At 39.4% G+C, this 12,019-nt stretch overlaps 1 pseudogene; it reads right to left on the bottom strand.

Moving 5' to 3' along the window:
- Positions 1-2,956: 2,956 nt before the first annotated feature.
- The window catches only part of LOC107672168 (uncharacterized), a 21,655-nt pseudogene continuing 12,592 nt past the window's right edge, over positions 2,957-12,019 (bottom strand).

The raw sequence follows: 12,019 nt of genomic DNA on the forward strand, positions 1-12,019 counted from the left end.
TTCCCTATCTTGGATCGCCCCTCTAAAGAGGTTTGGACTTGACATATGCTTGACATAAATCGGGAGTCCGTGTCTCTCCCTCCACAGGGACTGAGCGGGGCTACATTCTGCCAAATTGAGCAGATCGTGCCAAGGTGGCACTTTTTTCTGCCTACTAGGAGTCTTGTGAGAGCTTCTGGTTGGAGGAAATGAGGGTAGTTTAACTTTCGCTGCTTTTTCCAAGAGTTCAAACTTTTCAAACAGAACAGTGGTTTCCTCTGCTCTGCCTCCTTTGCTGTTATTCTCCTCCCAGGTAGATTTAGTATCGTAATATGATTTTAAGTTATATGAATAATTTCTGAGAGCCAAACTGAGTGACATTCACTCATATAACCTTTTATATTTTTTCTTTTTGTCTCTCTGAAGTTCATTCTTCGATCCCGGCCCCGGCTCGAGGTTCTTTCTCTGCCCACCCAACATGTACGTAGATGAAATTGTACTGATGGGCCTGTTGTGCTGCTTTCTTGACATCTGTAGTCAAGTGTTCTGACTGAGCCATTGACAAACAGGGTTAGGCATTTTCCACGTGATCGATTCTTTTGCACACCGCAAAACTAGTTGGAAGCCACGGTTATCTCTGCTGTGAGGTTCCACACCGCTTTAATTATTTTCGTGTCAAATAATCACGTTTGCACCCGCAATGGTTTCCAAAGGGCTGTTTGAGTCATGATATAGTTTGCAGGGGATATATGATGTAACCTTCGTACATGATGTTGCATTTGTGTACACTTTGTTCATGCAAAATTTTACAAATTGTGTGTGGATGCTCCGTGACCATCATTGAAGCACTGACACCCTGTCTTCAGGGGAACAGAGGTGGGGTTCTGGGATAGACACAGGTGGGACAGTGTCATTGCAGATCAAGTTGGCATATTCAGACAACAGCAAAGTGTCAGTCTCAAACTGGTGATTTTTTCCCCCTCACTTTCTGCTGGAAGTGAGACTGATATATTGGCTTTTCTTTCTTCCTTTTTTTCTTTTGTACTTCAAATGTGCTCCATGAAAATAACTGTCCTAAAATGCATTTTTCATTCAAAGTAATAGCATTCTCTTGCATTGTTGCCTGTTAATCCTTTTGCTGTGTGTGCTGGGAATGATTTCTGGAATGCAATTTTTTTTAATTCAAGTCTTTGTAATATGCCGTGGATGAGTGCTGAGGGTCTTCCAGGTATAAACATACATACATTTCATGCAAGCATATTGCAGAACAAGAAATGGGAAAAAAGTTTGGCTGTTTACTTTGTAGGTCCCTGTAGTTTCTATTACAGTGGGACACACGGTGTGATCTACAAAATATGGAATGGTTATACACTGCCACTGAATGCAGCTTAGTGTTTACCTGTCCCCTTCCGGCCACTGCTATTAAGTTACGCCTATTTGATCATGTCTGGAAGTTCATGAGCATCCAATTTGAACATTCATGGTAACAAAAAGCAGCTACTCTCATTTTGTTGAGACATCCAAAAACTTTTAATACTTTTCTACATGTATCCTTTCTGTATGCGATTCAATTTTTTTGATTTCTTATATACATAGTGTACAAATGTGTAAGAAATTAGTTGTTCATTTTGAAGAAAACGAATATTAAAGTGCAACATGTTGCAAACATTGCTTTAGTTTGTGTGCTTTTGTGTTTATTTCAAGCCTGAGTGTTCGACGCATCTAGGGTTTTTGTTGCTTTGGATTGTTTGTCAGTAACACTAGAAGATGTTTATGCTTTATATAAAACAGGATCTCATCCAAAGGATTAATGCAGTCCACAAATAAAGCACATGGATGTCATGACAGACATTTGAGAGTTGGATTTTAATGTTCACAATGTAAATGTCCACCAGAGGGAGACCAATCTTAACTGATTCATCTAAACCAGAGGTGCCCAATCCTGTTCCTGGAGCTTTTTTTCTGCAAAGTTCAGCTCTAACTCTGGCCAAACACAACTGAACCAGCTATTTAAGATCTCCAGGAGCACTTGATAATTACAGGCAGGTGTGTTGGACCTGAACTCTGCAGGTAGGTTGCTCTCTAACGGGATTGGGCACCCCTGGTCTAAACTGAAGAACTGTAATGATAATAAAACATGGGCTTTCGAATTGGTCAGGTATATGAGATTAAATTAGTCTTTGTCTCTGTGCCCTGTGAGAAACACGTTAAGACAGCAAAATTTGCAACCAGACTTAGAGTACATTTTGCTATTTCTTTTGAAAATGAAACCTACAGGACAAATGGGATGTAGAACAAATCACTGACATTTCTCTGTAGCATATCACTTTTTGTTGTTGTACTTTTGACCTCTCACTTTTAGTTGATCTGTAAGTTCACAAGAAAACCACTTATTCCACTTCCACTTATTTCAGAAAAATAAAAAAAAGGTAACTAAGAGGTTAAAGTCAAAATGTGAGATACAGTACTAATCAGAAGTCTGGGGTCAGTAAGTTTTTTTTTAAAGGTTACTTTTCTTCAGCAAGGACATTAAACGGATCAAAAATGACGGTAAAGACATTTATACTGTTATAAAATATTTTTAATTCAAATAATTTTTGTTCTGAACCTTCAAAAATCCTGAAAAATTTTTTATGGCTTCCACAAAAATATTAAGCAGCACAAGCGATTTCAAATAAATTTTTGAACAACAAATCAGCATGATTTCTGATCATGTGACACTGAAGTCAAGCTGCTAAAAAAAATCAGCTTTTCCATCAGTATTGAATTATATTTTAAAATATATAAAAACAGTTCTTTTAAATTGTAATTTTTCACAATATTATTGTTTTTACTGTATTTTTGATCAAATAAATGCAGCCTTGAACTTGAGACTTCTTTCAAAAACATTAAAATAAACCTTACATCTGAATGGTAGTACATGAAGTTGCATGTAACTTTGAAGTTTTTCCCCTTAAAAAAATGTATGGGTTGTACGTTTTAATTTAAAAAAAAAGCACTTCATGATGAATTTGCAAATCCCAAATAAATTAAATTTTTCAAAGGTGTTAAGTCAGGTATATAACATGACAGCAGCCAATATAAAAATAATTCTGTAAACAGTTAAACATCTTGCTATACAGTATTCCCTTTCATTCAATTACACGGAAAGCTGAAACACGGTTACCAACATGTCACCTGCTGGGAATGTTTGCCAACATTATAAAAAGAGCAACAACTTCACAAGTAACAACTGAAACATTAATGACACCAGAAACACAAAGGAGAGTTGAAACTGAACATACACTGCTTACATACAACAATGTCATGTTATGTCAAGCTTTTGGGTCGCAAAGAATAATTCAAGACTTATAAACATTTGACTGCTTCACTGCTCATCAATTCAGAGTGTATTCACATTTTCGAATCAATTTGGTTCTCGGGTGCAAAATAAAAACATTAATACCGCCAAGACTTAGTCCTCCACTTTCAACCATCCTTTCTTATAGTCTAACAGCAGCTCAAGATAGTACTGCCACTCAGGCTCACTATCATATTTGAGCTCAAATACAGTTTTCAGTGGGTTGGTATGTGGCTCATGGATGCGCAGCACCACTCCTCTGTACCACACTTCTGTTTTGTCGTTTTCCTCATACAAATGCCGAATCCTCTTTCCCACCAGGTCAGGATATCTGTTCTCCATGGCCAGATGGGCAGACTGCCCAGCGGAGCACAGGACCCATCTGCGTTGGTGCTTGGAACCATGTTTTTTGGAGAGGTATGGATGACTTTGAGGGTATAAACTGAAAGAAAACTCCCTGTCCTTGTGGCGCCTTTTGTGCCGGGATGATTTGTGTTTCTTTTTTCTGTAATGATCACTGTCTGTGCGACTGAACCTTGCAGGAGCTTCCAAAGAATCAGTGACCTTCTGGTAGTGGATGATTCTACCCCCGCGACCCTTATTGTAGAAGACCTTCCTCAGCTTGAGGACCATGCTGGAGGGCCCTTTGGACAAGCCCTGAGATTCTGCTGAGCTGGATCTGCGGCTCTGAAAAGACATCAATGACGTGCTTTCGGTCTCTTCACCGGTGCTATCAGAGGAGAAGCCATCAGAGGTCAAAGGTCACCCCCAGGCAGAGTTCTCAGGCTCTTCTTGGGTTTCATCTTCGATCTTTACCTCCAGGTGTGGTCCCCTTTCATTGGAAGTCACAGGAGACACTTCCCATTCATCTCTCTCTAAGGAACTGACGACGCTCCATCTCGCTGGTTCCTCAGTGAACTCATCCTCTTGTGATGATGAACTGGTCTCCTCTAAAAATGTCCTCTTGGAGGAAATCTTTACTCTGCCTTTCTTTCTCTTCAGGCAAAGTTGTTTTTCCAGCTTGTCCACACATGTAAGAGGTCTGGAGGACTCGAGGTAGAATTCTTCAGTGCCATTCACACGACTGGCTGATTCATCTGAGCTGTCCGTGTTCTCTCTCTTCAATGTTAAGCTGGTTTCTACTCCTGTAGAAAGAAAAGAATCAGAATTTAGTATCAGCATTTCTTGATTGACAATTATTAAAGCTAGATTACAATTATTAAATATTATTATTAACCAATGGATTAATATTGACTAAAGCAGAATAGGGATAGTTCACCCTAAAAGTTATCATTTACTCAGTCTCATGTTATTCCAAAACTGTATGTCTTTCTTTCTTCAACACATACATTAAATACATAGAAATATTACCTATTATGTTTAAATATCCCAATATTTTTCACAATATCTTTTAGGTTCCACAGAACAAGAAAGTCATACAGGTTTGGAAAGACAAAGTGCATAAATTTCACAATTTTCATTTCTGGGTGAACTATCCCTTTAAGACTCATTAGCATATTCAAAGTTTGCATAGAATGATCATTTATTCAGCTTTATTTAAGAAAGTAGACAATCACTCAAAAATATAATCACTCAAACAGAGGGTGCAGATAACAGGCAAACAGTAGCTCTCTCTCTAAAAAAAAAAAAAACAAGGCATGATTTTCAGCAAATATTGAATCTCTTATGATTTCAGACCACTTTATGGACCTTTATGGTGCGTTTATTTATTTTCATTTTTTTCTCTCAACAAAAAAAGAGCAGCCAGGATAATATCTTTTGTGTTTCATAAAAGACAAAAAAAATAACAGTTTTGAAATGACATGAGGCCAAATAAATGATGAAATAAATGTCACTTTTTGTGTGAATTAGAACTTTGAAGTGTTCAAGCATTCACACAGGACACGTTCTTGCATTCTGAGGTACTGTTGGTGTAAATCAGTCTGAATTTTGAGATTTTTGGCTGGAGCCTGAATTTTGAAAACGTTACAGAGTAAAATGTTGTTGAATTTTTTAAAAAGCATATAAAGACCCTGTTTCCAGTTCCCTCCACATGCTTTTAGAAACATTCTTGTGGTAACATGACAGTAGCACCAATAAAATGTGATCGAACTGGTTACTAATAATAGAAGAAATGTTACCTAACCATGCCAATAATAAAAATATGCCATTTGATGAAATATAATAGGTGAGAGCAATTTTAAAATGTGTCAGAAATCATTTAAAAAGGCTTCAAGTGATAGAAGAACACAGCAGAAAGAGTTGGAAACAAAGAAAAAGAAAAAATAAGGATTTCTTAAAAAGAAAAAAATAACTACTACACCTTTAACTATGTTCACTAAGTTTGTGAAATGTACAAAAAGAAAAAACTAATTGAGTGCTGTGTAACTGATGACAGACAGCTGTCAAAACCTGGAGGACTGTAATGGCACTGCAGGTGAGAAATGCAACACCAGTGCATATGGCAACACCTTCCATCCTCCACCCGCCTTAGCACACCTCCAAAAGCACACTAACTTCCTTCCCTGAAATGTACGTGTCTGAAACGGAAAGATATCCTAAAGCATATCACTGTTCCGTTCCAGACAATATCTGATCAGAAACACACCTGCAACAAAACTGCACCAGCAAGGAACTGTGATTGCATGAGCAGCTCAAAGATTTACAACCCTCTCTACAACGGTCAACAAAAACTATTTGTGATTGGAGGAGGAGTTTTGGGGACAAAGTAATAAGGTACCTGGGCATTTTTTGGACACCATCTGTAGCAGTGGAATCTGCAAAAACAAATGTGTATCAAATCAAAAAAAGTATGACAAAATTATGATAAAAAAAAAATCATAAAACATGAACATTAAAACCACAGGTTAACTCATGTATGGCTGATCTTAATATAAAAAAAGAAAAAAAATTATATATAAAATATATTTAAAATTATTTTTGTTCTTTTGATCTAGGACTAAACCTTAATATTATATAATATAATACTATATAATATTAAGCCTTCTACCTAAAGAGTAAGATCTCTGTAAAATCTTATACAAACTAAAAATTCAACCGACAACACAATAGTTCTGCTTATGGAACTGAAGTTCTGTGGAACTGAAAATTAAGAGTACTAAAATTATAATACAAAGTTTCAGTATGCACATTTATCCTTCCAAGTACTATGAAAGTTACTATGATATTAAACCCCAAGTAATGCATTTGTGAATTTAACATGGAAAATAAAAAGTTTGTAAAATGTCTTCTGTCCTTGTGACTACTTATTTTAAAAGAAACCTGTTACAGAACTATTAAAATGGAACCACAAGTCTGATACTTAAGAGTGTTTTCTGTAACTGAATATGCCACAATATGTTTCAAGCAGCAAAGATAAAAGTACCATCATCACCATAGTACCAGTCAGATCCAAAAATAAGCAATGATTTAATAAATAAATTTTTATTAGGGGTGCCAAAAAGTTTTATTAGGGATGCACCAATATCATTGCAGTCAGCGGGTGTTGCAGTTGAACAGTCCACAAGTCGTCAAATAAAGCTCGCGCATTCATAATAAAATGTGCCGCAGACGGCTCCGACGGATGTATAAAGGCCCCCTGTAGCGAATCCATGTGTTTTTGTAAGAAAAATATCCATATTTCAAATGTAATAAACACTTTTCTCTCACTTCCGCTGACTGTCATACACTGAAGCAGTTCCGGCGGATGACGCAGCACGTATGCGTTGCGTGATTAGTGATGAATGTGGAAAGAGAACAAAACAAAACGCCGGTCACGAATTAGAAGTACAAACCGAGGATTTGCAAAGAAAAATGTTGGAGGATTTTGATATAAACCAAGAAGAGACTGGTTTTCCTTTGCTAAAGTAAGGAAACTATGCTTCCTTTTCCTATAAACAAACTCGCGAGACTAGCATATCGCAGAGGCGCGCGCGCTGCGCATACGTGCTGTGTCATCCGCCGGAACTGCTTCAGTGTATGACAGTCAGCGGAAGTGAGAGAAAAGTGTTTATTACATTTGAAATATGGATATTTTTCTTACAAATACACATTCGCATTTGAAATATGGATATTTTTCTTTAAAAAACACATGGATTCGCTACAGGGGGCCTTTATTCATCCCCCGGAGTCGTCTGCGGCACGTTTTATTATGAATGTGCGAGCTTTATTTGACAACTTGTGGACTGTTCAACTGCAACACCCGCTGACTGCAATGATAGAGCTTGGAATAGCCAGGACAATTTTTAATATAACTACGAGTGGATTTGTCTGAGAGAAGAAAGTCATATACACCTAGGATGCTTCGAGGGTAAGTAAAACACAAGCTAATTTTCATTTTTGGGTGAACTAACCCTTTAAGGTTAGTGTTACTTGGCAACAAAGATAATCTAAATGTAAAAATGGAAATTAGTTTTAATTTAATATCCAACAATTAAATATCTCATATTGACTAATATGCAATATTTTGTGCATCCATAAGATTTATGAAACAGTTCAAAACTTAATGGGTCTTATGCTAATAATAGTTAATCATGCAGCACTCACCAAGGAACTTGCAGACATTGGCATGGTAGAGAAGGTTGAGGACATCAGGGTATATATCTGGCAGATGTTTAAGGGACAGAAGTCTCCGGAGTTTGGAAGAGAAGGCCTTTCTGTGGAGCTGAGTCAGCTGCCTCTCCTCTGAGAGGGTGGTGGGCCTGAGCTCCACCCGATGCTCCTGCAGGACCTGGTCTATGAATGCGCCTTGAATCTGAGGAAACAGCACCTCTTTGACCACCAACATGGGAATGAACACCGCACCGGCCCTCATGACATGAGGAAAGGGACATTTGCGGCTTTCAACATACTTTTGAAGTTGGCAGACCACTTTTTTAAGAGCCACCTCCATCTCATCACCTTTCAGCCATACTTCCCTCATTTTCGACCCCAAGAGACAAGACACCTTCTGATCTTTCCCTGATTCTTGAAGGCCCAGTCTGCATAACCAGTCCCTGAGCTCCTGACATGGGGTTTGATTAACGTAGAAGTATATGAGTCTACAGAGAGACTGATGAAGCTCCATAAACTGATGACGGGCATGTTTGCTGCTACATATAATTGGCTTGGCCTCCAGTGGAGACCGAGGAACCTCAACGGGTTGGGTTACTGGAGCTTTAAGGACCTCAGGGATGACTATTTTAAAATTGGCCAATTTAAGGCAATGAGGTGGGATTTTAGTGAGGGAGAATTTAGTCAATGGAGGGGGCGCTGGAGGTGTTGAGGGCAATGTAGGAACTGGAATGGAGTCCATGTTGTCTTTCACAGCATTCTCAGTCTTGCATGTGGCTGAAGATTCAGACTTTTCTAATAAGGAAGGATTGCGTTCTTCTTCAAAGTCACTCTTTACGACAACATGACAAGGAAGAGAGTCAGATATACTTGTGTCTAGCTCCCCTTGCTCTTTTTTTACCTCAGAATTGTCCGCCTGATGATTCATCTCCTCAGCAATGCTCACTTTCATTTCCGACTGAAAAGCCACTTCATCTGGATCCAATTTTTCTTTTTTGATCTTTACAGTCTCTGGCATTTCAACTGGACCTTCACTGTTAGCTGGTGACATTTGGGTGTCTTGTTTCAAGCTGAGGTCCCTTTCACCTGAATTTGGTTCTAGATCACAGTTTTGAATTTCCGGGTCTTGTTTAAACCATGTCGCCTTAGGCTGTGGCTTTAGACTTTTTGAATTCCCTAGTGAAGACAACATGCCTGTAGCTTCGAAATAGACTTTATAAGGAGCCAAGCTAAAAACTTTATTAATAACTGGCATGGGTGGGGAGGACGGTGACTGAGGCTCATTATCTGACAACTCATGGGTTGAGTCAATCTTTTGCTTTTTACTGGCCATGTCTGTTTCAAGTTCCTCTCTGGGCCTTTTAGCTAATACATCTTTGTCGGATGGATCTGAAACACAATGTCTTATCTTAAGTTCATCTTCACAGGACTTTGTGGGAAATTCTTTGGAACTGCCTACAAGAAAGCCAATTTCAGACATCTCTGAGTGTTCAAGGGTAGTGGTGTTACTGAAATGTCTGTAGTGGGCCAGAGTAGGATGGAAAGCCTCAGAAGTTCCAGACTGTCTATAAAGTTCCAGAGGGGAGTCGGGTGTCTGCACCCTTCGTATAGAAAAATCAAGTGGTCGCTCTGATTGATGCATTGGGAAAGGTGGATGTGGCCGATCGTGCATGGGTGCTTGGTTACTACTAAAATGCACCACATATGGATGATAAGTAGGATATTTTGGTACCATCGGATGGTGTGGGGGGACAACAGAGCAGGACGGTGACATTAAGTCAGCTCGAGGTGAATGGAATTGACCCATGTGATGATGCTGACCATGCTCATCTGTGATAACGTTGGGATCTGCTCGGTAAGCCTCATGGTGACTCTTAGAGTAATAGACACTGGGACATGGAGCAATTGATGTGTATTTAGATATGTGAGAATGATCCTGATATACTTTTGAAGGAACTCCAAGGTGTGCCAATGTCCTTGGGTCATAAGTATGGGAAAGACCCTTGTATATCTGTGCGGGAATTGGGGCACGTTGGCAGTACTCTGGTGAGGAACCAATAAATGGTTGTGCAGTGTTGTAAGTATAGCTTGGTTCCATTAAAGAAAGTGACCTTCTGGGCTCGTTTGATCTGATACCATGGTAACTCTGGGCCTTTCCATCCTTTATATCCTCCGCGCCATGCTCTAACTGCAAAATCCTCTGTTGCGCCAATGCCTCCTGGCCCTTTTTATGCAGATAGGCCAAGCGGCTAAAATGAGCAGCCCATTCGTCACCATATATGCGAGGGGACATCCTTTGTGATCCACGTTCCACACCGTAGTTATGCCCTGTGGTGCATCCACGCTCAGTGCAGCAGGGACTATGACCGTATACCGGTTTTGGAATAGCCAACCCAACACAGCTTTCCGCATCTGATCCTCCAATGTGACCCTTGGGAACTGCCACTGGTGAGATGACCCCAGCCGCCCTGGGACTGTGCTGTCTGGGATTGCTGGCATAATAGGCCAACCTCTGCTTCGCTGCCAACTCTTGAGGTACAGCACAGCGTCCACCACCAGCATCCACAGGGAAAGACACTTTATCAGATCTGTAAATGGTTGGAACTGTAATTGACCCTTCAGTGACCGATGAGTGAATCCCTGGGCTCGGCCCCTTTCTCACGCAGGTTTTTGAAGGGCCCCATGGAGAAGGAAAGTCAATTGTGTCTTTTCCACCAAGAGAGTATGGGAAATAAGCTCTGCTGACTTTGTCATGGGAATAGTGTGGTAGGTTGTCGGCTTTAGGGAGCCCAGTGGGGACTACAGTGCCAATGCCACCTTCCATATTACTTTGAACAAGAGGGTCGATGCAGCTCCGTCCCTGCTTACTGCTCATCTTAGACTCCTGGGATCTGGCTTGACCCAGCTAAATCATAGCTATACAAGAAAATAAGAAGAGCAAAAACACTTTTTGAGATTATATGTTATAAGGAAATAAGAGTTATTAATGCTGTACAATCATTTGAATTAAATATTTATACAAACAGTCACCCAGCTTCACCTCTGTGGTTTATTTATCTACTTAGCAATACCTTCCTTTCTGTGGTTTCTGTCAAAACACAGTTGCCTGACTTTACAGTTCTTTATTCTATTTCCACAAATACCATGAGACAGGTTCCTCCAAACATTAGGAAGAAATGTGTGAGCGGTAACCACAACAACAAGAAACACACAACAGTGGGTGCACCATACTTCCTTTGCGTGCAAGAGCATCTTGCAGTTTGGCAAATTACATCAAAGTTAATCAGATGTGAATACGTACAAATGTTCCAACTGTCACATGCACTTTGAATTCAGTTAGGACAGAAGAAAAGATAATTAAAAAAAATAATATAAATTATGCATGAATATGTATACACCGTACACACACACTATATTTTAATCTTTTTTATTTTTAATAAATTACTCTTACTGGACTTTTACTATTAATAATATTGTTTTTGTATCTTTGGTTATACATTTTGACATATACATATTTCATACGTACATCTCTTAAAGGGTTAGTTCACCCAAAAATGAAAATTAGCCCATATATTACTTACCCTCAAGTCATCCTAGGTGTATATGACTTTCTTCTTTCAGACGAATTCAGTCGGAGTTATATTAAAAATTGTCTTTGATCTTTCAAGCTGTTTCATGGCACTCAGCGGGTGTTGCATGCTTCAGTACAAAACAAGTTAAATAAAAAGTGCCCATCCATAAAGTGTCTCACATGGCTCCGGGGGCGAACAAAGGCCTTCTGTAGTGAATCAATGCGTTTTTGTAAGAAAAATATCCACGTGTGTGTCGCGTTCTTTAACATTCCGCCTGGAAACAAAGATGCGGTGACGCCAAACCCCCTCATGAAAGAAGAAAGACGTAGTGTTTACAACTGTGACGACGAGCGCTTATCAGGATCAACTAAACGCTGGAGTTTCAAAGTATGTGAAATATTTAATGTTTGTGGCATAGAATCTTTAAAATACGTCCAAGAGTTTTACACACCGGTCTGTTATTGTGGCGACATTTCCATGCCCTGAAACGTGACGCTGAAACGAAACAAACTGTGATTGGTTGTTTGACATGTCGGTCAAACGGCCTCATGGGCGGGCCTTGGCCAATGAAAGCTGC

Source organism: Sinocyclocheilus anshuiensis, unplaced genomic scaffold, assembly GCF_001515605.1.
Source record: "Sinocyclocheilus anshuiensis isolate Anshui unplaced genomic scaffold, SAMN03320099.WGS_v1.1 scaffold997, whole genome shotgun sequence".
Taxonomy (NCBI): domain Eukaryota; kingdom Metazoa; phylum Chordata; class Actinopteri; order Cypriniformes; family Cyprinidae; genus Sinocyclocheilus; species Sinocyclocheilus anshuiensis.